We start from the raw sequence: 26,192 nt of genomic DNA, 5'->3' as shown, positions 1-26,192 counted from the left end.
ACTCTAGATATATTGAATTATAAGACCGAATGATCTCAGAGGCAACACTATTACAGGAGACTCCAGAATAATATGGAGGTTAAAAGAAGCTGGAAGATTTGACAGTTTGGGACTCAGAGGAGACTCCCATCCATAGAATTATTTCCTCCAACTAGATGGGGGGTTTGGATTCCTGTGGAAATCAGGGGGAACCTTGGGAATGTTATACATTTGTTTTCAATTTTTTTGAATTACACGACTCCAATTTCACTGGGATTTATTTCTTGGAGGCACTATTTTAAAAGGATCTCACCCTCATGGATGGGTTATGTTTGTAAGATAATGAATTGAGAGAGCAGGCTCCCCAGCAAGTATGTTGGACAGGACAGCTACGGAGACCAAAACTTAACTTACAAGTATAACAGCGGGCAGGTTTCCATTGTTACATATACTTTGGAGAGATCTTCCAAATAGGTGTCCTGGTGGAGACACAAATGGCCCTGGTGGAGAGGGCGAAAACACCGTAGTATCTTTCTCTGGGGGAGTGATGTTCAGAGATTCTTCGTTCGTTTCTGGTCTTGATGTTGGTGTCCTACCCTCAGATGTCACAGAATCTAAGAAAAATGGGCAATCATTGTACATCGCAATTGAACTCACTTAAGCTTGAATGCTCTTTTCTTTTCATAGCATGTATAACTTGTGCCTCACCACAAATACACAGAAAATAATCAATATTTTGACATGTATTAAAAAGAGATTGCATCATGAGGCACTCGATAGCTAGTTGCATATGGCTCATCCTTTTAGGTTTAATCTGTAAATGCTACTTTTTGCTTTGAATGCAATGCATAAATGCATTAGAATCAAGCTGTGATGTTGTGAAGAACCTGGGGGCCAAGGAAGTTTGGAGGATTCACGGCCACATAGGAGGCTGTGGAAGAGTAAGAATAGACTTCACCCTGAAATGGATCCCAGGGCTCAAGAGGGAACCCCCTCTGGAATAAGATTAGTCCAGCCCAGAACTAGAGAGTGACAGTATCTCAGTATGTGCTCTGGAAACCAGAACTTTGCTGGGGAATACAATGCAATCTGTATTAGACCCCTAACACCAAGGACTTCCTTCTGTCACCCTTCCCACCTCCAGATGGTGACTTTGGGGCTGCTGCCATGTGAGGTTGAGGAGAAGGACTGATGGACCCTGGTGGACCTGCAGGACTGTTCTTATCTTGAGATAGATGATACTTCTGAGGTTGCCCTTTCTTGGACCGAGGTGGCTTTGGTGGAGAAAGAGGCTCTGGTTGTGGGGGATCTCCTGGACCTTCCATCAGAGGAAGATCAGGCAGATATGAAAGCTCTGGGATAGGGACAAAAGGGGACACCCTCAGGAATATAGAGACCCACCTTACTAGAGATCTGTTGTGCTTTACTGATGACCAGATTTATTTTTAAACCAGAAAATGTTTTAAATGTGTAATTCCGTATTATAATGTTGGCAGTAACATTTTGATTATTCCTTGTCTCTATTTTAGTATTGTCACCATTTGTGAAGAAACATTAAAACAAATGGTGAAAAAAAATTAACAATAATGGAACTTCTATACTTACCTAGAATCTCCTTATTTTCAAGAGAAGCCCTTGTACTTCCAGGCACTGTGTCACTTTCTGTGGGGCATGTCATCCCACTGTGGGAGCGGTTTTCTTGCTCTATTTCTTTTTGCAGGACACTTGAAGTTTTATTACCGTAAGAATTAAAAAACGATGTTTCATAGAAAATGATGTCTTCTCCAAATATATATGGTGAATTTTTAATAAGGAAAGATACTAAAGAAACCTGTGACAAAAACATGGCAAAAAAAGAGGGTCTTGAAATCACATTTGATATATAAGTCTTGTAGGCTAAAAATATGCAGTCCAAAATTCTGAGAAAGAGTCAGCTGTTATAAGATAAAGGGGGGATTGTCTGTTAAAAATTTGAAAGTTGATTTTTGAGATCAGATTTTAAAATATGATCATCACAGTGCAAGACTACATAACAGGATGGTTTCCAGTTTTCCCATTGTGATGGCTAGTATCTACTGTCCATCTGAGTAATTTTAATTCCACTTGTCACCCGCATGGCTGAGCATGCTGGAAAAGGATGCTCATAGAAACATACAGCTCAGAAGGGAATGTAGCACTTCTGAATGCAGACACCATCCTATTGAAATATCCTGTTCGGGGATTTAAAGGAAGACAGAGGCAAAATAAAACTAAGCAGCAGCCTTCATGAGTCTCTGATCGCTCAGTGCAGACTCAATGGTCAAAGCCTCATCCACAGGCCCGCTGTATTGAGAGGCATTTGAAATAAGGCCTTTTTGGAGAGAACTGGATAATCATGTTCCTGTAATGCCAGTTCTTAGGTACCCTATCTTTTTCTCCTGTCCTTTCATTTTGCACACTATGAGGAAAATAATTTTTGAGTTATGCTTTCCTCTAATGTACTCCTTACAGGTCCAAAAGCAATAATAACTCAGAAACTCAAATACTGGTAATCAAAATAACCACTTGATGAATATATATATATATATATATATATATATATATATCCTATAAATTTAGTCATTAAATAATAGTATATGAAATGTATGTACCATAAAAACGTGTTCACCAGAATTTCTCTAAATCAACCATAATTAGCAACTTACTAATGACACGCTCTTAGCATAATAACAACCATATCTGTTAAAAGGAACCCATATTGCCTGTTTTATGAGGAAACCAGCTCAGAATCAAATAGAGTTCACTCATTCATCTGTAAACATATGATGATTCAGTTTTGATTGCTGGACCCAGCACCCACGAGTTTGCATCATTTTACAACATTTGCTCTCTGTGGGTTAGCTTAAGTATAGGATATTTTTATTGCCATTTAATGTCATTTAATTGACAAATGACAGAATGAGTTCAAACAGCCACTTTCAGTCTAATTACTTAAAAGAAACAAATGATTCTTCCTCCCCAGAGGAAAATAATTCAAGGGTACATTTATTTAAAACAAAACCAAACCAAAACAGACTTCCAGGATAACCCTCTGTTCCTTTCTCTTTGTAGACGTGTTAATCTTATAGCTAAATATATGCATCATTACCTTTCTGGCAAATTTCTCCCCGAATCCTGAACCAGGGCTCCAGAGCAGAATTGGGGCTAGGCATAAAGCTAACCGGTCACTGCACATCATATTCGTTTCTGAATTTTTAGAAATTGTGTGAAGTATTCTGAAGAGATGTATGATGAGAAGGGCATTCACAGGTGGCACTTTTTCTAGAAGACTGAACCCAATGACAAGTTACTTTCAACAAGTAAATTTTACTCATTGATTTGCAAAAATAAAGAATGGGCACAAGGTAATTCTATCTTATTAATGGTTTTATGAAAATAAAATGAAAGTAGGAATGTTCTTGGAATATTTCTCCAAATTTAAACGTCTACATTAGAAAAATGCAAATGGATCGATATTTATCACCCTGCAAAAAAAAAAAAAAGTCCAAGTGCATACAAGACTTAAATATGAACACTCAACCTGTTAGCAGAAAAAGTGGGGAGGAGCCTTGAACTCATTGACACAGGAGGCAACTTCCTGAACAGAACACCAACAAAACAGGCTCTAAGATCAACATTCAATAAATGGGGCTTCATGAAACTGAAAAGCTCTGTAAAGCAAAGGACACTATCATCAGAACAAAACGACATCCTACAGACTAGGAAAGGATCTTCACCAACCCTATACCTGACAGAGGGCTAATTACCAGAATATATAAAAAACCTCAAGAAGTTAAAAAGCAACAAATCAAGTAATTCAATTAAAAAAGGGAGTAGAGTGCTAAACAGAGAATTCTCAATAGAGGAATATTGAACAGCAGGGAAACCCTTAAAGAAATGTTCAATATCTTTAGTCATTGGGGAAATGCAAATCAAAAGGACCCTAAGATTTCACCTTATACACATTAGGATAGGCAAGAATAAAAATCACATGACAATACATGCTGGAGAGGATGTGGAGAAAGGGGAAACCCTCTTCCATTACTGGTGGAAATTTAAACTTGTACAATCATTTTGGAAATCAATCTGGTGCTTTCTGAGAATATTAAGAATAGTGCTAACTAAAGATCCAGCTATACCACTCCTAGACATATACCCAAAATATGCTCAAATATACAACAAGGACTTTTGCTCAACCATGTTTTTATCAGCTTTATTCGTAATAGCCAGAATCTGGAAATAACCAAGATGTCCCTCAATTGAGACATGGATACAGAAATTGTGGTAATTTACACAATGCAATAGAACTCTACAAAAATATAAGGAAATCATCAAATTTTCAGGCAAATAGTGGTAACTAGAAAAGATCATCCCAAGTGAGGTATCGCAGAAGAATAAAGGCACACATGGTATATACTCACATATAAGTGGATATTAGAGGTATAATACAGGATACACATACTAAAATGATGAAAGAAGAGGGAGATAGAAAGACCTGGATGGGACTGGACCTCTACAAGGAGAGCAACAGAAACAAAAAAGCTGGATGGATACAGGGGTCTTTTTCTAAGATTGATTTTCCAACCAAGGTCCATTCAAGGAGCTAAACTTGAACTGTTGCACAGATTTTCCCATGGCAGCTCAGTCTCCAAATGGGCTTCCTAGTAAGGAGAACAGGGGCTGTCTCTGACATGAACTCAATGGCTTGCTCTTTGATCATCTTCTCATGAAGCAGGACAGTCTTATTGGGCCACAGAGGAAAACAATGCAGACAGTCCTGATGAGATCTGATAGGCTAAGGTCAGGCAGAAGGGTAGGAGGACCTTCCCAATCAGTGGACTGAGGAAGGGATAATGGAGAAGAAGAGAAAGTATGCACAGCATATTTACGGGAGTAGGGAGGGGCCTACAACTGGGATACAAAGTGAATAAATTGTACTATACAAATAAAGCAAACTAAAACATCCTCCATTATCAGCAGGGAAAAAGCTTCCTGCCTGGGCCACAAGTTTATCTAAGAATATCTTTGCACCCAGACAGCCTTTCCAAAGAAGTTGCTATTCACTCTTGCTTCCTCTCTTGGAATGTTTGACAGTGCAGTGTGGCCCCAAGTTTAAGCATGGATTTTGAAAACACTACCTAAAGATTAGAAATCTGTCTCCCTGCTTACAACCATGCTCTGAAGTTTTATTCCTTTTGCAAATAAAGATTTTGGAAACACACAAACAATAAAAAAGACAAATTTAACTTCTGTATGAATCCTGAGATTATGATCATGGGACACTGTGACTCACCATATGATTCTTCTTAACATTTCTTTCTGGTGTGTGAACAATTGTCAATTTTAGTGTCAGTAATTAATTTTACTAAGCAATTCTCTGATATGTACTCTAATGTGTCTAAGCAAACATTATGTTTGCTTTTGTTGATGTTGTTTAAGAAATTAGCACGGCATTACCTTTTTGCAGCAGCCAATTGCTCCTGTTCTGTGAGGCAGTCTAGCACACTCAGCCACTCCTCATAGAGTTCAGCTGTCATCAGACTATTTTCAAGGTTTTGTAAGAACTCCTTATATACATAGAAAGGAAATATTTTGTGAAAAAGATATTAATCAAAGAAATTACATAAACTACTTTAAAGTATAAATTAAGTCAAAACTTTTGTCATAGCTCTCAACCTGTGCCCAAGGTAGAACCTTCATTGACATGGAGGTCTGCTAAGTTTGGCCCATCAAAACTAGAAATGTAAAAGCAGATCTTTCAGTAGTGCTGCTACTGCAGAGAGATATTCCCTTGGCTCAAAGTGCCTCTATTGGACAGCTGAGCCAACTAGCACACACTGAAGGGTCCAATATCCCAGCTCAACTCTTATTTTTAAATGACATCAAGAGACACATTATGGTAAACTCTGCAGGTCAAAGGTTTTTGCTTTTAACCTTAATGGTTTCTCATCAAGAGATCTAACTGCATGTGTCCCCATACTTTAAAGCCAAGGCTGAGTAAGCCTGGACTTACTTGTGTAATTTATACTTTGAGAGGAAATGTTTCTAGTGACATCCTGTAAGTGATGGAGGAAATGGAATGTGTATTTTTTTTTGTAATGACTGTAAATAAAAATCAGTATCCTGGGAATGTGACACTTTGTGATCCATAGTGGAATGAGTATGTGAACTCAGAGCTCAGGACAGGAAAACAGCAATCTAATGTTAGAGCTCAACCCTGGAGATACAGCAACAATCTGGATAATTCTTTGTTAGAGAAAACTCAGTGGAACCTTCCTGCTGAGTCATTCAAAAACAGGGAGAAGAATTCAAATCACCTTGATAGTTTCCAGACACATGCCTTTTGTATAGGTCTCACAGATTTAACTTTCAGGAAAAGCACCCCTCTATTCTTATGATTTCAGTTCAGAAATTTCTAGAGTAGCCCAATATTTTTAGAGCTGGCCTATATACCAGGCATGGTTTGAAGTACTTGGGATAGACCAGTGAAGAAACTCTCAGTTACCATCTCCTTATATCATAAATATATAATAGATGCTTCAAACCTTCTTTGGCAATCTGCATTGTTCAACATGGCTAGTTCTATGTGGTGCTGACACCATATTTATTAATAGGGTAAGGTAACTTTCTGAGAATGTGACAAGGTATTATGAGGAAAAATTTAGAAAGTGTAGTGTTTGTTAATATATGCTGTTGCTATATTATCAAATCACTCAGTGTGTACCACATATAGGCAATACCTGAGTCCTTTATATACCTATAAGATAGATGACTTGATCTGCTGTAAAGTATTTCTGAAATATTGCCATTTATCATGTAACCATATCATAATGAAGATCATGGAAATACTGAGTAACAGAAACGGTTACTTTCAGAGATATATGGATTTAGAGAGATGGCTCAGCAGTTAAGAGCACTGGCTGCTCTTCTAGAGGACCCATGTTCAATTAGCAAAACCCACATGGCAACTCCTAACTGTATGAGACTCCTGTTCCAGGGATCCGACACCTTCCCATATGCAGGCAAATGTTATTGGACACAAAATATAAAAAATAATTAAATATTAACATAATTAAAACCTCTTAACATACATCAGTATGAATTAGTACTCTATTGTAATGTTTTCTCTTCAAGGTATTTATACAATTATTTTTATTATTCCATAACTCTTTTTAAGCATAAATCAATTTAATTTTCAGAAATCAAAATTCAAATAAGTCTTTGTCAATGAGATTATAAAGCAGACCTATCCAAAATGACTACATGCAGAAAACGTTTCTCCTGTGGCATGATGAATAACTACACTGCATTAATAGCATAACAGTGAAGGGCACACCCATCGAGTCATCCTTTCAGACAAACCCCAAAGTAAAAGTGTTTGAAGATGGGAAGGGTTATGGCCAGTAAATGAATAGAGTTCTTTATAAGCCCTCTGGTATGTTTTGATTATAGAATAATTGAAAGAATAATTCTTGCTTATTGTTTAAAAATCTATGTATTATAAACTTGGGTAGGCAGAGTTTTAATTCAGGAGGAAAGAGAAACAAATACAGAAGGAAAGAAAGGGAACAGCAAAAGTCACTCAGGTTGTTTGAAAAATCTATAAAAAAATCACAGTATTGTTTTATTTAGCAAACTTGCACATAACTCACATAAGTTTCTTTGTATTAAGTATACATAAAATTAAAATTAAGGATAACAATGCTCCACACAATGGACGAAGACTAATAAACATCCCAGAACCAGGCTTGAAAAATCACATTCGACATGGTTCAGAGTCTAAGAGATTCTTCTAAGTATACATGCTATTGTTCCTACCCTTGGGTAGATCACAGAAGTTGACAATAAGTCTCCATTGCTGAACACACCATGAACTTCAGACTTAGGGGATGAAATATTTAAGCTGGGGCTGACATGTAAAGCTCCTTCTTGAGGACTAGGTTTAACAGTATTCAAAGGTGTTATGCAAGCTACAGTAGGGCCTCGGGGCCAGGGAAAAGTAATACTACATAACTGCACCTATGAACCACAACAATGACAAGTGTGTTAAGTAATTGCGTAGTTTCTCAGCTTCAGAAAACCATGCCCGGTACTGGAAACCTTGCCACTAAGGTCATGCCTATTAGAGGAGAAGGACTTGTCTTAAAGGCATTCTAAATATTTAAGCTAATACTCTCAGATAATGTAGCTCTTACCCCCTTCATCAAAGGTTCTCTTTGCAATGGAATGAGATTATTACAGATAACTATAGCTGTTCAAAATACAGAGATCTAATGTTCCCGTGGTTCACAGCCCAGTGGACACATATGCGAGATAACTCTTGAACAGTGGGCTCAAGGAACTTCAGTTAAAAAACTCAGAAAGACTCTAAAGCAGAGAATCAGATAATCTGTCTTAAATCTGGGTCTCCTAAAAATGAGGGGCAGGCTTCAGTCATGATAGTCCAACAATATGGTTGCTTTAACAATACCTGACGAAAAACATCATCCAAGTTAGTTGTATGAGGAAATGTCATAAAGCCAAACTCTAGACAAAGAACTATATGCACATAAATACTACTGTGTGTGAGAAAATTAGTCTTTCCACAAGATAAATCCATAATTGGTAATCTAATACCGAACGGTTAGCTCAGAAATAATACATATACCACCAACCATAAGGGGACTCATCAGGATGTTTGAACATATTATGGATTTATATGTATTTATATAATAACAAAGAAAATGGGCCATGTATTTGACAGGAAGTCTGAGGGTGTTGGGAAAGAATCTTAGAACAAAGAAATGGAAGAAATGAAATGTTGTAATTGAATTTTAATTTTAAAAATAAAATACAAATATCATTTTATGCAGCTGAAGGGATATGTCAGTGATTAAGAACACTTATTTCCCTGTCATGAAGATTTGTATTTGAGTACAGTTGTGTGTGTGTGTGTGTGTGTGTGTGTGTGTGTGTGAAAGAGAGAGAGAGATCCTGAGATCTTAAAGGGATTTGTCATGAAGATATCTGTGAAGGAGACACATGCTGTATATTGAGAAAGAAAAACTTGCCTCTCAGAAATAAACTAGTGACACTAATTGAAGAACACTGGTACCAAAGGCATGCGACTAGGCATGCATACCAGGTGACACATGTGTATGTGTATGAAATGACCCCCGCCACACACACACACTATTATTATTTTGAAATAATATGTGTCTCATGGTCCTCATTTGTCCCATGAGGAGGATGGAATATTCTTCATTACATTACAGTTTATGATGGCTGCTTTATGCTGGATTCCTTATTCCTTCTGTTGTGAAAATCAGGGGAACCTTTGAGGTTACCACATTTCTACCAGTGGTATCTACTGTCTGTCGGGAAATGCATTATGAAGAAACTACTGACATAGCCCTAGAGGAATCCGAGGGTAGATGACACAAGGAATCACCCTACCTTTAGGACTGCAGCAACGACATGAACATCTTCCATGTATAAATTTACATACTGCCCATGGTCAAGTTTTTCCTTCAAAATTTGGCCTGAAGTGACATTAGCTGGTAACATAAAAATACCCTCAGTGTTCGGCCCTTTGTTCTTCATGACTGACAGCATGTCCTGAGAGGAAGAAAGGGAAGTACCTGTCATTTCATCGACAGCACAGGGCACTCTTTGCTTCTTATGAACCAGACCAACCCTGCTCACTGGTGCAATGCAAAAGCTGGCATGAAGAGGACCCTGAACTGCTTGGGTGCCTCCATCTCTTGTTATTCTTATACCACCTTAATGAGAACTCTGAAGCCCCAGGCAACATTCTCTTATCAGGCTGTCCACCATTGTAAAGAGATTAAACCCAACTTTCCCAATACCTGTTTCAGGTGAATAGCCCTCTTTTTCCTCCCTATTCTGAAGCCAACCCTTTGAATCACAGTAGTTTCTCAACTTGAGGACAGAATTGAAGGCTAGGGAGGGGGTATTTAAGAAGCAGATCTTATCCTTAAGACAGCCAGAAAAGAACCTTGTAAGACCCACCAATACTGCATAGGGCAGATTGCCGTCATTGCAAATAGCCACTAGACTATTTCTAAACAATTTTCCTTGCTTTTCCACCAGTTTGCCAGGTTGGGGCACAGAGCCCTTGTGAAAGAGCGAACTCATGTGGGGCCATCTTTTCTTCAGTGTTTTTTCCTCCACATCTAAAGACAGAATGAGATTATTACATGGAGCAGTATAATTTATACAACCTCAAAATGCAAAACGATTACAATTGCATGAAGTGCTGTCGTAATGAACAAACACATTATTTGTAATAGAACATTCCCCACATACTAATATTGCTTAGTCATCTTGTATTGTGTGGATATTCTTTTTCCTTATACTCTATACTGTCTTTAATGTTAGAGACATGAAATGAGTTTGCCTGTTGGAATTCTCACAAGATAATATTGAATAACTCCCACATTGAATCATGAGGCACTTGATACACATTTGAACCAACTTCCTGAGATATATGTACAGTCAGTTGCTTCAGTGGTCATGTCCTTTTCCACCTTCATTGGTTTTCATATTAGAAAGTTTTCTATTGTCCTCAATGTCTCAGTGCATCTCTTCCCATTCTTAGTTTTCTTACTGAGTCAAATTTTGTTAATCATCAGCATGTGCCCTTCATGAGGAAATATGCATGATTACTTTTGTCTGCCAGACTCTGGACTCTTGTTCCCATAGTTTCAGATCAAATCTGAGATCAGATTCTTTGTGGGGCCTGGAGAGACGGTTCATCAGTAAAGAACACTAGCTCTTCTTCCAGAGGTCCTGAGTTCAATTCTCTGCAACATCAAGGTGGCTAACAACCATCTATAGTGTGATCTATTTCCTTCTTTTGGCATGTAGGTATACTTTCAGATGGAGCATTCAGAGGGCCTCTGAAAGCCTCTGCCCTACAGACTATCAAAGCAGATGCTGAGCCTGATGGTCAACTGATGGGCAGAGTGAATGGAATTTTATGTAAGAAGTGGGAAATAGTAAGAACTGGAAAAGACAGGGTCTCCACAAGGAGAGCAACAGAACCAGAAAATTTGAACACAGGGAACTTCCCAGAGACTCATACTCCAACCAAGGACTATTCATGGAGATAACCTAGAACCCCTGCACAGATGTAGCCCATGGCAGTTCAGTGTCCAAGTGGGTTACATAGTAATGGGAAGAGGGACTGCCTCTGACAGAATCTCACTGGCCTGTTCTTTGATCACCTCCCCCTGAGGGGGAAGCAGCCTTAACAGGCCACAGTAGAGGACAATGCAGCGAGTTTTGATGTGAACTGATAGACTAAGATCAGAAAGGAGAGGAGAACCTCCCCTATCAGTGGACTTGGGGAGTGGCATGCATGCAGAAAGGGGAGGGAGGGTGGGATCGGGAGGGGAAGAGGGAGGAGCTTATGGGGGGATACAAAATGAATAAAGTGTAATTAATAAAATAAAATAAATAAATAAATAGATCATTTAAACATTTTTCTTTGTTCATCTAAGATTTATTTTAGAATAGAAGACCAAATTGAAATCTCAAATAAGTTACTTAGAACAAATGCATTAAGAGTAAAAAAAAAAAAATACTCATAAAACATAATATAGGTTTCTTCAGAGTAGAAAATACTGGGTGACTGTCTAACACAAAATAGTCATGCCTAAATACACAAGTATTATTGGGTAGATGAGTAATATATGTGAGTGTGTTTGCATGTTTGTGTGTGTGTATGCATGAGTGCTAAAACATATACATACTCAACTATCTTTGTAAAGAAGACAAGAAATTGGAAGCCATCAAGGGAAATGCATGAGAGGATTGGAGAAAGTTCAGCAAAGGAGACTATAGAACAGAAGCATATTATATTTTGGAAAAACAGTAAAATAAATTCAAATGTTCCAGTGTATAAATATTAGTACAATTTCTAGTCCAGAGCCAGGTTTAAAAGACACATGTAGAACATCCTTGATGTGGGAACGGAAATGAGCTTAAAGCCTGGCCTTGGAGCCTATGGCCATTTTCACACAAGCCCAGAAATGAATTATCTTCCATTCCATACATTTAACTTTTCTGTATAACATTCCTTATAGGTTTGTCTACCTGCAGTTATTAGGGAATTTTCTGCTCTGCTCATGAAACCCACAAAATAAGGAACATATGAGGATCCAGCTCTTAGAAATCATATTCTCATGGGACAAAAGATGTGTGCACACAATTTCGTGTACACAGTGCCTTGGCATTCCTCCCTGTGTTGACTATCTACCTGAAAGTTGGAAATGAAAACTTCTCCCTAAATCTTATGAAAGAAGGGGTAGATGAAAGATTTGTAGGGGACAGGAGCTACACAAGGTAAACAGTAGAACCAAAAAAATGTGGTCTTTTCTGAAAGTGATAGTCCAACCATGGACTATGCCAAGAGATAACCTAGAATCCCTGCTCAGATGTAGCCTATAGCAGCTTAGTGTCCAAGCGGGTATCCTAGTAAGGTGAATAGGGACTGTCTCTGACATGAACTCAGTGGCTGGCTCTTTGATCACCTCCCCTGATGGGGGGGTACAATGCAGCCAAGTCCTGATAAGACCTGATAGGCTATGGTCACAGAGAATTGGAGGAGGATGGCCCCTCTCAATGGACTGGGGCAGGAGCATGGGAGAAGAAGAGGAAGGAAGGGTGGGATTGGGAGTGAAGGAGGGAAGGGGCTACATTTTGGATACAAAATGAATAAATTGTGATTAATATGTAAATTACTTTTAAAAAGTTCTCCCTAAAAACTAGCTGAGTCTGGACATCACAATTTAGTGTGCTCGTGAGCCTGAACTGAGCTGTAATGCTGTATGTTTTTGTTTTCTATGGTGCCCCTTTTCTCATGCAAGTAAATGACACTGGGCGTTGACATATTATGCAGAATAGAAGTGGGAACTGATTAGGGCACTCCAAGGAAGCATCAACTCACTGCTCTGCTCTTGGTTTTTTGCAGGGTCTCTGATCTTTAAGACAAAGCGTCCATAATCCTCCAAGTTGTCATGATTCCCGTACACTCCAGGCAGGGATGGAAATGCTTTGATGTTCCTCTCCCGTTGTTTGAAATTATTTTCTATGTTCCTCAAAAGTATGACCTGTGGGATCTCATGTCCTATGGGAAGACAATGTGAATATAAAACTAATGGTAAAAAGTGTGAGCAAACCTGCCAATAGGATTTAGCATGCACTGCTGTATATTATTTCCCTTGTACTTATGGACACAGAACAATGGACACCCTAGAGAATTAGCACTCTCGCTGGGATACTCTGACAAAGTAAGCCTGTGTAACTGAGAACTCATAAAATTTGGGAAGGAAAATGAAAACTTTTCGCTTTGTTTGGAGAACATAAGGCCCATCATTAAACTGTGTGTTTGTGGATTTGGGCTTTTGCTGTTCTCCCCTTTGAAAGTTTTAAAGCCTTCCAGCTTCAACCTTGATGTCACTAAGATTCTTACATCATTAGAAGCTTTCTACATTTGTCCTTATTTGTATTAATCAGGTTGAATATTTACCACCCTTTCTATATAATAAAATTAAAGATGTTTATATAGTTTGGGGGCCTGCACTCTTTAATTCTATTCGCCATGGGAAACACTGCTTTGTACATTTTTTTCTCTCTCGTGATGTCTGCCACATTTATAAAGAATCCATTTCCATTCCCAGTTTGAGAACAGTGTTCTCAAGAGCAGTGTAGTAGGATGGCTTCTCCTTCCTCCAGCTGCTGTTCTTTCTGCCGATGGTCAGGTTGATGCTGTTTGCTATACAAAACACATTTAGCGTTCTGGACACAACAGCACTTGTGTAACTTTCTAGTTGGGGGCATGGCTCCTAGAAAGTTCATCCTAAAAATGAGGCAGATGAAAGTTTCATGTGATAGCCAATTTCATTCAGAGAATCGGAGTCACCTGGGTAGAGTCTACAACCACAAGAACAAGCAGCATGTGGCAAAAATTTGTTTTTCCATAGAGGCATGTGAATAACAACAGTTGAAACAAATCTAGTCCTGTCTGCTTCACCTGGGAGGGACTTGAAAACACATTTAAGAAAAGTTCAGTGCTTTCAAGGAAACTGAGGTTTCAACACCTTAGTCTGTTTTTCCTGATGCTTTTTCAAAATCTTTCAGAATTTCCTTTGCACAACTATGTTCTTGAATTGTGTTCCAACGATAGTGAATGTGGACTGGAACTTGAGTTCCCTGGATGTTTCATATCACTTAGGGTCCCTACTTTAAGAAAACTGAGAGGGGAGAATACAAAAGAGGAGGAATGAGGGGAGGAACAGGACGAAGGGGGCTGGGGGTCAGGCTGAAATGGGATGTAATAAATAAATTAAAACAAAACAAAACAAAAAACAAAGACCAGAATTTTTTTTTTTTTTTTTTTGGCATGTGTCTGTATTTTCAGGACTGATTATAGTGACAGTTAGAATTATACTGACAGTGAGGATTTTAGTGACAGAGAAGATTAAGAGACAGACCCTTACCTTCTACACATAAGTGCAGTACACTTTGTCATTAAAACAAAACAACAAGAAAAGATCCAAAGTGTGGATATTTTATACCCCATGTGTATATCCAATACACTAAAACTCTAAAAATAAGTATTGTAGAAAATCATAGTAGTTTAGTTTTACTTTACACTTTGAATAGTCAAGAATGTTCCACAGATTGTGTTTAGGATACCAGAGGAGCCAGGGTATTGGGGTAAGAGTCTCCCAGTTCCTCAGAAGTGGGGGAGTGTGTCTGAAGGAGGGAGGGTGGGACTGGGAGGAAAGATTGGAGTCGACTACAACATACATGTAAATTGAATAAACTAATTAATTAATTAAAGAGAATGTCTTTGGTTAGACGGTCAGTCTCAGAAAAGACCTTTGGGCCAAGAATTTTCGGTTCAGTTGTTCTCCTTGTGGAGTTCTTGTCCTGTCCAGGTCTTTCTATCTCCCCCTTTTTCACCAAAGACCATTCATGGAGATAACCTAGGAGCACTGCACAGATTTAGCCATGGCAGCTCAGGGTCCAGGTGGGTGCCCTAATAAGGGGAGAGGGGGCTGTCTCTGACATGAACACAGTGTCTGCCACTTTGATCATCTCCCTCTGAGGGAGGGAGACAACCTTACCAGTCCTGAGAGGAAAACAATGCAGCCAGTCCAGGTGAGACATGATAGAATAGGATCAGATGGAAGGGGAGGAGGACCTCCCCTAACAGTGGACTGGGAGAGGGGCATGATTGGAGAAGAGGGAATGAACTTGGGATTGGAAGGGGATGAGGGAGCGTGCCACAGGTGGAATACAAAGTGGAATACTGTAATTAATTTAAAAATTTAGAAAATAAACTAAAATTAGAAAGTCATGCTTGTTTGATCATTGGCCTTTTCATATTCATAATTCTTACATTAATGCATTCTTTGATTTTATTAATATTACTTATTTGTCAATTATCTGGTGAAAAATTCCAGAAAATCACAGCATATGGAATAGGAGGTGATTCAGTCGGGAAGGCTCCAGGAATATGAACATGGTTTCTCATGCAATGGGAGAAAATGCTGTTAGTGGAGAGACTGTGAACTGAATATTTTTAATTAGATTCACAGAAAAGACTATATTTCAGATTTGCTGTCCAAAATGCAATTCACATTTTATGGAGCATACAGAGAATTTTTAAAAGTGTTACATTTTAATTTTAGACATATTTTTGTATGTGAGTGTTTTGCTAACAAGTATATCTGTGTACAATGTTGTGCCTTGTACCTGAGCTGGTTGAAAGAGAGCATCAAATCCTTGTGAAGCTTTGAATGCCTGTGAGCTACCTACCATGTGGATGCTGGGAGCCACTGACACACCTCCCTAGCTGGTTAGATTTTCATTAATGTTCAACAAATGATTTTTTTTTTCACCAGAAACAAGACAACCAATGTTTTGTTTTGTTTGTCTTTTTAGAACACTTGTTTCTCAAATGGAAAAAGCACAGGAAAATTCCAGTTAATTTTTCACCAGACCTCAAAATGTTACATAAAGAGAAATTATCATGTGTCTGAAGGTTATATTAAATTATTGTCAATTATGACTTAAATGAATACAATGATTTCCAAGTTTCTTGTTTTTAATGTGTATTTAAATTTAAGAATAAAAATGTAAGCATTGGGAATTCAAGATTAGTACACTGAACTCAAGATATTTCTGCCACTCACCTTGCAGTGGTCTGGGAGTTTCTTTATGGCCACAACAGAACCACAGTTCATAATCTTGAACATTCTAGGGGGTTAAAAAAATCACAAATCATCTGACAGTGGACTCTGGAAAAGTCTTGTCATTTCTTTCCTAACCAGTTTCATCTCTTTAGCAGAAATGTTTATAAGAGCAGTATTAATGATTTGTTTTATAACCACAGGTTTGAGTAAATAGGGCTGATTTCAGGAGAAAATCCTGAGTACTTCATCTCTGATGGAGCCCAGATCTACTGATTGTAATTGGATCTGAATTATTATGGCCTAAGAATTTCCATTCAGCCATACACATTAGCCAAGAATGTGGTCAACTAAGATTTCTTACATCTGTCTGTCCAGCCTGTAAGTGGAACATTGAACTATAATTTGATGCCTTTACATAATGTATTATCCAGAGTGCCTTACACCCACAGTGGCTATGATGACTTGGGCAAATCCAGCAACAATAAACAATATAGGAAAAAGCAAACAAACAAACAAACAAAGAGAAAAGGAAATACAGAAGAAGAAAACAAAACAACAAAAAATAAACACAGAGAAGCTTTCAGAGTGCCTAGGAATGAAAAACAAACAAAACAAAACAGTAAACTTTTGGCTTTCATTAGACATGGTCAATCTGTGGAGAAGGAGGATATGTGTCCAACCTGGAATATAGGCCAGATGTTGAAAACAAGTTCCACAACATAGCTACTGCTTACAGTGCCATGAATCCATTTGACATAATCATTTAAATAGAATATGCTCTTGAAATATTTAACACCTTAAAAACTGGCTAAAGTGAAAATATGCTCTAATTGGACTAATCAATAATTTTACTTATTGTTGATTGCTGATTACAAGCCATTGTCATGCCCTATAAGATTCTTAAGTGGTAAAACTAGCAGACATACACACTCAGGTAGAAACCCACATCAAAACCGTCCACAAAAACACACACACATGCAGAAAGAAAGAGAGGCAGAGATAGAAGCAGAGAAACACAGAGAGACAGAGAGACAGCCTGACAAAGATCTACAAACTCATATAAGGTGATGGAGAAGGACATATACACATATGGAGAAGCATACCCAGATAGAGAGACGTAATTACATGTGGCAGCCTTTTTGGAGTTAAGGGCAAATTTGGAGTTATTGGCATCTGAGCAGTGAAATTCGGCCTCTTGGCTTTGGCTATTTTCCAAAGTCCAGTTTCTCATAAACTGACCTTGATGGTCCTAAAGCAGACTGCTCTGACCCCGAGAAACTGTGCAACCATAGTAACCAGACAGCAGGCTCTGTGTAACCTTGAGTGAGCTCTCCTATGTTTTGACCAAGTAAAGCTCCTACTTGAGAAACTGCTTGTACTTTTTTGCCTACTTAAGTGTTAACTTGACGTCCATTAAATCGACACCTTGAACAAAGCATAGACTTGGTGTCCTCTGTGTCACCCTGTCTCTTTCTTTCCCAGCCCTCTCTAAGGTGGTATTCAGGTGTCACTGTTGGCTGGTGACAATTACACAGAGATATACATGCACATTTAAAACAGAAAGAAAAGGTTATACACTTTTTGATATGAATGCAGAAAGAACAGAGACATATTTATTAAAGGTTCAAAAAAAAAAAAAAGAAAAACCATTCAAATCTTATACACCAGTACCTGAACACAGACAAGAATGAAAATAGAAGGAATGGGATAAGAGAAGAAATTATACCAAAGAGGAAATACAATGTAATTTAAATGAAAAGAAAAACCTACTTTCCTCTAAGATTGGCATCCTTTAAACCAGATATGGGCATATGGCCAACAAATCTCAATTATTTATTACAATCAATGTCAATTAGCTAGTGAAACTAAAAGTGTAGCTCAATGCCATTGGGGTATGAGTTTTATTTCACATGAACCTTAGACAACAGTTCAAAAAACAAATTCTCTCTCTAAAGACTATTATTATATCTTAGATGATTTAATATACTGAAGGATATTGTAAAGCATGATTGGCAAATTAGTCATGATCAAGTATCTTCTGTATCCATTTATATGCATATCTGCACATATGCAGAACTCAAAAACAAAATTGAATATTAACTTGAAGTAGTTTGAAAGTAACTTACAGGCATTCCTATCATTGTCACCACCTTCTCCATAATATCATTCACTGTTTCAGTGTTTGTTGCTGTTAAATATAATGGCTATAAAATACAGAGAAAAAATATTATGACATAACTTAAGTCACACGATTATACAATTATTTATTATTAATCACTACTTATAATGTACAACCTGTAATAACAAACCTAATGTAGCCTAAATACCTTAAATTTTTATAATTGCTATAACTCAATGCTAGAAGACTGTCAGTTTCACAAATCTAAATTAAGTACTTGGGTAACAGGTCCTCAAACATAACAGGTAACATGTGGTGTATGATGAAGGCAGACTGAGGAGCCATGGGTGTTGGAACTCTTTTCTTTCAGCATGGCAGCAGGGTTGGAGGCAGTAGAAAGAGAGCAGAACCATTTGCTGCCTCCCTGACTGTACTTCCACCATTTTACTAATTTATTTTCATGCACTGCATGTGCACAGTTGTAGGACAATCAGGATAAGAAGTGGACATTCAACTATGAACTTTCAGCCAATGTGAATGTGTATGTTCTCTATATCAGTCTTTGTAATGAGTTGATATACAATGTTGAAAATCTGTCGCAGTGATAGATGTAGGAATACAAAATAAATATTTTAGTTATGAAACCCCATCACTTCATATTCTCGAGAATAAACAAGGGCTTATAATATTAGCTTTCTACTGCCTTCATATTTAAATGTGCTTCCAGAGACCTAAGAAGACAGCTTGAAGAAAATGGAATAAATTCAAATGGTAGGGATTGATCTGAATTGATACCACTGATATACTGGAATTATAAACTGTCGCCATAGAATATAACAATGAGTAGATAGGTACATTTTATGCAGATAGTTGCGATAGTATCAGATTATCTTCACTAAAGTTTCTAAGAATCTAGGAATCTGTCCCTTTAAAAAGAAAATCAGAACAAATGCCTTCTCGGCAGCCACAATTAAAAAATAAAGATAAAATAAACAAAGCCAAAAGACACTGATGGATAACCTGTATCATTCAATGTGTTTATATTCATTATCTTTTAAACACTAGGCATAAAATATTTCCTTGAAAATGGTGTGTGTGTCTGTGTGTGTGTGTGTGTTGTTGTTGTTGTTGCTGACGATTTACCCCAGATCCTACCATAACATACCAGGTTAATTGAATTTTATGAGCAAGGATAAATTACACTTAGTGATTTTACAACTTACTAACTATAGGCTAGGAAGTATGGAAGAGCACCCCTGAAAGAAGAGCTCTACTCTTGTAGTACTAATGCAAGCATGAAGGAACAATGTGTGCTTCCTCTCAGAATGTGGATTTAATCATCTCTGGAAACAAAGATAGTTCAGGGCTCACATGATAGAAGTAACTAGACAATCTCCAGCAAGTTTCCTTCTTACCTCAAAATTGGCACTTTGACCTACGTGTGCACACTTGAAACTACTCACACACATAAAAACATACATACACACACAAAATATGGTAAGAGTAAAAATTTTAAAGATAAATAAAGCTTCTGACAATTTGTTGAATATCTAAAAACTCTTCCCTATCATTTTAACCAGTGAAATATTTTATAGAAAAAACACACATGTGATAGGGTAGTAGCCTTTCATTCTCATCACGTAAAGTCGTGTTTTCAGAGAATTTAGAACAGATTACCTACATCTGGACCATATTAAGACCTAAATTAAGATTGCAATGATGTGTATATTTCCTTTGATAAAATTTTTATGTTTTAAAACAAACACAGTTCAAGAGAAAGAGTCTTTTTAAACCAAAAATTTCTAAAAATACTGCTTATTAAAGCATTTAAAGGAAATATAATCTAAAATTTGGTATATATGTTAAAATAAACTTGATATATAATGAACCAGGGACATACAAATAATTATTGAGTGACGACTATTGGAAGATGGAGAAGAAACAGAACAGGACAGGAGCCTACCAAAATGGCCTCTGAAAGGCTACCCAGCAGAGTGTCCAAGCAGATGTGAAGAGTCCATAACAAAACTTTGGGCAGAGTTCAGGGAATCTTATTGAAGAAGGTGGAGAGGACTTAGACCCCCTGTTCAGATGTATTCCCTCAGCAGCTCAGTTTTCAAGTGGATTTCCTTAGTAATGTGTGCAGGGGCTGTCTCTGACGTGAGCTCAGTGGTCAGCTCTTTGATCAAGTTGCCCTAGGGGTGTGCAGGATTGCCAGGCCACATAGGAGGAAGATACAGCAAGACATAATGTCAGATAGAAGGGGAGGAGCACCTTCCCCATCAGGGGAACAGGGTAGGGGCATAGCCGGAGAAGAGGGAGGAAGGGTGAAACTGGAAGGAAATAAGGAAGGGGTCTAGGGCAGGGATACAAAGCGAATGAACTGTAATGAATAATACATAAGAGAGAACTAAAAGAAGAGTAATGAGCAACTTCACAATTGCTCACATGTTCAAAATATAAATAATAGCTTTTTATAATAATGCTCAGTGATGTAAAGGAAATATATTCAATGCAAAAATTAAGTATATTTTCAGATAGAAATAGAAAACCTGTAGTATTGAAATTACACTTTAAAGTAACTTATCACTGAAAAACAGTGATAAGTTTAAATAATATAATTGCTATTACTAAAAAGGCATGAATTTCAAAATAAATTAAAGTCATCTATGCATGTAGTGAAATTCTCTCTTCCAGCCATAGCATAACCAATGACTCATACTGAGAGTGCAGATATTTGTTATCTGCAAAATATTAAGTCAGAATATCAGCATTTCGTATACTTGTAATTGAAGTCAGAAGGACAGGCAGAGAGAAGAGTGCAGGAACACAAGAAGATGTGAAGTGTTGGGGGATATATTAGGAGTGTTGATGTGAGTTGGCAGTGACTTTGTACACATCTATAAAATTATCAAATGAAGATGATTTTAAAAATCATCTTCATCGATGTGTTCAAAATATAAGCAGTATATGAAGGATCTATGTTGAATTCCAAGAATTTTAATAAGAACAACAGAAAATTTTGGAGGTAAAAAGTCCTAGAGTAAGAATAGCTTAAAAAATATTTTTTTAATTTTTCCATAGAAAAGTACACACCCATACATATACCTACATATATAAATATATATATATATATATACACATATATGTATATGTATTTGAAAGATAATTGCTGACAACTCGCAGGAGAATATGGAGAATGAGGTATGAAGAACACATCACTTTGTGAACTAAAATTTCTTCATATTTAACACCTTGTTTTCTCTAGTGCAATTCCAATAGTAACACTTTAGAAAATTGACTCTAAATGTGTTTTAATAGCCATTAGCACTTATGAAGTTCAGAAACACGGTGATCCTTTTAGCTATACTATTCTGGTATGACAGTAGGAAAGGCCTTCAGTGCTCTGCATTCTACATAATAGTTCAATTGCTGATCGACACTGACTCCAGTAGTAGAAAATAGAACAATAAAATGAAAATTGAAAGAATATATAGTTATTTTAATAGTATGTCTCTGAGTATTTAATATTCAAAGACAGAACAGCTCTGTAGTATATGTGAGGTCCTGGGTTCTACCATAAGCACTATCCACAGAAGAAAATCTCTCTCTCTTTCTCTCTCTTTCAGTCCATGTCTCTCTCACTCTTACAAATTTATAAAGGTGATTTGTGAGCAGAAGTTACATGAAAAGATATCTTTTTACCTAGGAGATTCACTTGTATCTGAGGATAAGGAGCCATGACTATGTAGTACCTGAGCTTCAAATACGGTGGGACAATGAAGAGTGAGAGAAAGGAAGAGCAGAGTTGAATAGGTAAAATGTCACCAAACAGGTCAATATGAAGAGTGAATGTAATTATTGATAACACTTTGCTTAAAAATTATTTAAACATTTATGAATAGACAAATATATTTTAAAATATAAGCAATCGTGCAAACACTGCGTGAGTAAGTCTATAAAGACTGTAAGCTATAAAGACAGGAGAAAACAGTTGAATTCTAGGAGGAATACTTGGATTGAAAAATGTATGTTGTTGGATCTAGCTGACTCAATTTTCAGGCATTTAACAACAACAACAAATTCTAATTTTTGGCGTACCACTGCCTAAATTCTCACTTTCTCTCCTCAACTCTCTTTTCATGTCTTCTTATTTCATTACTCAACAAACAGTCTCTCTTCTAGTCATGAATTTGGAATATTAGTTTTCATTTTATATTCACATACATTGTCACAGCTTGGGATGTCCTCGATGAATATTTTCAGGGGAAGAGCTTTCTTGTTGCCCTTTTTGGCATCTTCGATGGATCTGCTCAAATGCAATCAAGACACACAATACAGTCAGATGAATTCTCTAGTAGAATATTTCAAGGTAATCACTGTTAATATTTTATCAGTATCATCTTGCCTTTAAATACAAGACTACAGTTCAGTGATATGCATTATTGGATTAGGAAGTATTCAAAAATGTTTCAGAAAGAAAGACATGGTTGGGTAACAGCACATTGACCTAGCAAGCAAAGCCAGTCTCGAAATGTTTTTTCTGCAAGAGAAAGTCAGAAACCTGCTTGATTTCAAACTAGGAAGCAGCAGGTGGTTGGAGAACACATGGTACAGTAATCTTTACTGAGAGCAGAAGAGAGTTCACTACAATAAAGAGCACAGCATGCAGAATTTCCTCAAAATTAAACAAAATATTCACTTTAACAGGAGACTTTAAACTAGTAGCCAGAAAACCTGTAATCAACAGCACATTTGGCGAAAACTACCAAATACAATTTTAATAAAAGATATGGTACTCAGAATGTCATTCATACATCACTAAGAAATTAAGGTACTAAACAAGTGAAATACCTGTGGAGAACACGATACCATTGTTCTTTCTGCTCCACAGAGCTGTAATGTAAAAAGTGAAAAAAAAAAATTACACTCTTGAGAAATGCCAAAAATTATTCACACTTTTTAAAATTTTTACTATATGTCACAGTTTATTCACTTCATATCCAGGCTCTGCCCCAATTCTCATCTCCTCTCTGTACAAGCCTCCCTTCTCCTTCTCCCCCTATGCCCCACCTCTAGTCCTCTGATAGGACAGGTCTTCCTACCCTACTATCTGACCCTAGTCCATCAGGTCTCATCAGTCCAGGCTACCACTTTCTTCCTTTGGGGCCTGTCAAGGCTGTTCTGCCCCCAACCAAGTGGATGTGACCAAAGAGCCAGTCTTCCTCATACAAATATTATAAGACAATTGCCATCCTTGAGCATGCTGGTGTAGGTGACATTCTCCACATGATTGGGTAGCTATTAATCCTGTTATTTCCCTGGAAACTTACAGGGTAAGAAGTGAACTATTGTTTGGATGCTGGTGGGGAAATACAAGCCTTGACTATAACCATGGAACAAGAACTCTGTGACCATGGCTGTGCCAAAAATTACTCCAAACTTTATTTCATGTCTAAAAGGATAATTAAGGCTTACAGTGTCCCCTTAAATCTTGAGGTAGTGTTCACATCGAAAGGTACCTTTACCCTGCTCAAATGTATCCCATAGATTCAGTGACTAAGTGGGTGCCTTAGTAAGGGGAGCAGGGACTTTTTCTGGCATGAACTCCATGGCAGGCTCTCTGATTACCTCCCTCTGGGGATACATCCTTGCAAGGTCACAGAGGAAGACAATGGAACCTGTCTTGATGAAACATGACAAGCTAGGTCAAATAGAAGGAGAGGTGACCCTCCTGTAACAGTGGAATAGGGGAGGGGCATAGAGGGAGTAAGAGGGTGCTAGGGTGGGATTAGGTGGAGATGGGGGAGGGTCTACAGCCAGGATATATGATAAAAATTAATAATTAAAAAAAAAAAAACGAAAGGTGCCATTACACAAACCTCCTGTAAATCACGTGAACTTTGGTTTGAACACACTTAAACCAGGGAAAATACCTTTTATGAGAAAAAAAATTGTTTTTTCTTCACATGAATTACATAATTGACATATAAGGCATTAGGTTCCTAGAAAACTAGTGCTTCATTTTTGGGAGTCATAACATCAAATCTTCTGGTGCTAAATAGTAATAAACTCACCGCTATTTTACTGTAGCATGTACTACTCAAATTTAAATGGATTAAAGAAGAATGCACCACACGAATATTTGAGAGAATGCAAATTATAGGTTGAATGGGTTGGACCTCAGGGATATTGGATATATTTAGAGTGTCTTATAATGGTCAACATTATTTATTTATGAAGATCTTTTTCTTTTTTATTTTTCTTTTATTTTTCTTTATGAATTACACTTTACTCACTTTGTATCCGCCCCCCTGTTGTTCCCTCCCTTCTCCTTCCCAATCCCTCCCTTCCTCCACCCTCTGCATGCATGTCTCTCCCCAAGTCCACTGATAGGAAAGGACTTCTTTTCCTTCTTTCTGATCCTGGTCAATTAGGTCTCATCAGGAATGGCTGCCATATACTCTTCTGTGGCCTGGTAATGCTGTCCACCCCCTCAGGGGAGATAATTAAAGAGCAGGACAATCAGTTCATGTCAGAGACACTCCCTGTTCTTATCCCAATGGAACCCACTTGGATACTGAACTGCCATGGGCTACATCTGTGCAGGGGTCTTAGGTTATCTCCATGCATAGTCCTTGGTTGGAATAGTAGTCTCAGGAAAGACCCCTGTGATCAGATTTTTGGTTCTGTTGCTCTCCTTATGGAGTTCCTGTCCACTCCAGATCTCACTGTTTCCCACTTCTTTCCTAAGATTCCATGCACTCTGCCAAACGGTTGCCCATAATTCTCAGTATCTACATTGATAGTCTGCAGGGCAGAGCTTTTCAGAGGTCCTCTGTGTCAGGCTCCTGACTTTTTCCTTCTATTCTCCTTCTTCTGATATCCAGCCTCTTTGCCTTTCTGGAAAGGAATTGAGCATTTTAGCAAGAGTCCTCCCTCTTGATTAGTTTCTTTAGGTGTACAGATTTTAGAGGGTTTATCCTATATTATATGTCTATATAAGTGAGTATATACCCTGTGCATCCCTCTGCTGCTGGGATAGCTCACTCAGGATGATCTTTTCCAGATCCCACCATTTCCCTGCAAATTTCATGATTTCCTTGTTTTCTTTTTATTGCTGAGTAATAAAAAAAAACTGTGTAGATATACACAGTTGTGTATATTGTGTATATTGCTGTGTAGATATACCACAATTTGTGCATATATTCCTCCACTGAGGGGCATCTGGGCTGGATCCAGTTTCTGGCTATTACGAATAAGGCTGCTGTAAACAGTTGAGCAAATGTCCTTATTGTGTACTTGAGAATCTTTTGGATATATTCCTAGGAGTGGTATAGCTCTATCTTGAGGAAGCACTATTCCTACTTGTCTGACACCTGAAGTGAACTGTGACAATTCCTGAGAAGCACCACTATTCAGTTGACCATACCCAAAAAGCAGAGAATTTCAGAACCCCGCCAACTGGATTCTCTCCACCCCAGGACTCAGCAGGTACCACAAATTAACAGACAACCTGAGACAGAGAGATGGTAGAGGCCAACGAAAAAGCACAACCAACAAAAGGCAAAACAACATGGCATCCCCAGAACCCAGTTATCTAGGAGCAAGTAGTCCTGGACACCCTAACATAAGTAAAATTCAAGAAGATGACCTTACATCTATGCTAATGAAGTGGTTAATAGAGGAAGTAAAGAAAATGTGTAAAAAACTAGGGGAAGATATAATAAAACAGATTATGGTCATCCGTAAAGAACTACAAGAAGATGCAGCCAAACAGTCTGTGTCACTGAAAGAAATAAAAGAAACAGAGGAAAGTTCAAACAAACAGCTGAAGGAATTGAAGGAAAAACAGGAAAATACAGTCA

Source organism: Meriones unguiculatus, chromosome 9 (assembly GCF_030254825.1).
Source record: "Meriones unguiculatus strain TT.TT164.6M chromosome 9, Bangor_MerUng_6.1, whole genome shotgun sequence".
Taxonomy (NCBI): Eukaryota; Metazoa; Chordata; class Mammalia; order Rodentia; family Muridae; genus Meriones; species Meriones unguiculatus.
The sequence above is the reverse complement of the archived record's forward strand: the minus strand, read 5'-3'. Positions refer to the sequence as shown.